Source organism: Lupinus angustifolius, chromosome LG01 (assembly GCF_001865875.1).
Source record: "Lupinus angustifolius cultivar Tanjil chromosome LG01, LupAngTanjil_v1.0, whole genome shotgun sequence".
NCBI lineage: Eukaryota > Viridiplantae > Streptophyta > Magnoliopsida > Fabales > Fabaceae > Lupinus > Lupinus angustifolius.
The window spans coordinates 33,059,933-33,061,413 of NC_032009.1; positions in this window are offsets into that span (position 1 = coordinate 33,059,933).

Genomic DNA, 1,481 nt, shown 5'->3' on the forward strand with positions numbered 1-1,481 from the left:
TAAGATTAGTATAAAAATAAATATTATTTAACTCTAAAATAGCTACAAACAATATGTTATGATTCATATTATTATTTTAATATTGCTATAGTAACATTATATTTTAATATTGTATAGGTAATCATATTCCTTTTATTTTTAAATAAATCACATGTCATGAGGGCTTGAGAGATTGACACATGTTATGAGGGCTTGAGAGATTGACACATGTCATGAGAGAGTTCTTGAGAGATTGACACATGTTATGAGGGACCTTTAGTTTTGATGAGAGGTTGACACATGTCATGCGGACTTGAGAGATTGATACATGTCATGAGAGAGTTTTTTTTTATTATATAGGTAATAGATATTTATACTTACAATAAATTGATAATGTTACTTATAAATTAATTATTGATAAATAAAGTATTATTTTGTAATAGAGAAAAAAAAAGTAGTATGCACCACCAGTATAAGAGTTTTTACATTGTCACTACATCATTCATTTTCAATTATCATTGACTTTTCAAAATAAATAGTAATTCAAATGAATAGTGAATGATTCACTGACTGTGTATAAATCTTTACACTATCTGTATATAGATATTACACTTTTGTAATATACTAGCAGTGTACCCGTGCACTTGCACGAGTCGCTTCTTTGTTTATGCATAATGCCAATATAATATACATATACTTTATACTATCAATAAATCATGTATTGAAACATTATATTTCTCATTCATATAGGTGCAATATTAACATTGATTTTTGAGTGTATATGTAGAATATTAACAATTATAAATGTGTTTGTACAAGCATTTATTTGTTGAAAGTGTGATTATAGAAAATATTTGATTCTTAAATAACTCAATAAATAAAATTCAAATTGTATTGGATAATATCTCACCTCTATATTCTCTATATAAAATTATAAATATAAGGAGTTATTTTTGCATCATATTTTTTGTGATTACGTTTCTAAGTATCATATAAAGTCATAAGGATTTTTTAGCATATCTCTTAAATGCTTATGTTTTATTTTAGATTAATGTTCATTGTGTATAAATATTTGAATATATTTTTAGCATTCAAATATTGTATAATTAAATGTTATTTATTTGATTATGTTTTAGCTAATAATCATTGTATGAAAATAACTCATAAATTAAAAACACACTAAGTTAGGATATGACAAATATTTTTTCAGATAAATTTAATCAAAATAATAAAAAGAATCTAATAATTGATTTGTTATATTACTAATTAAAATCCATATATTTTTCATGAATATATATACCATTGTTATCTTTTAATCAAATAATATAATGATAGTAATTAAATACATGTGACCCGTACATTCGCATGGCTAAAAACACACATATTACTCATTCATTCATATTATTAAGAATATACATCTTACTTGTGTATTTGCATGTTTAAGCACATAAGAAAAATAAATTGATAATTTTTAATTTGAATTTTCTACAATTAGTATTAAA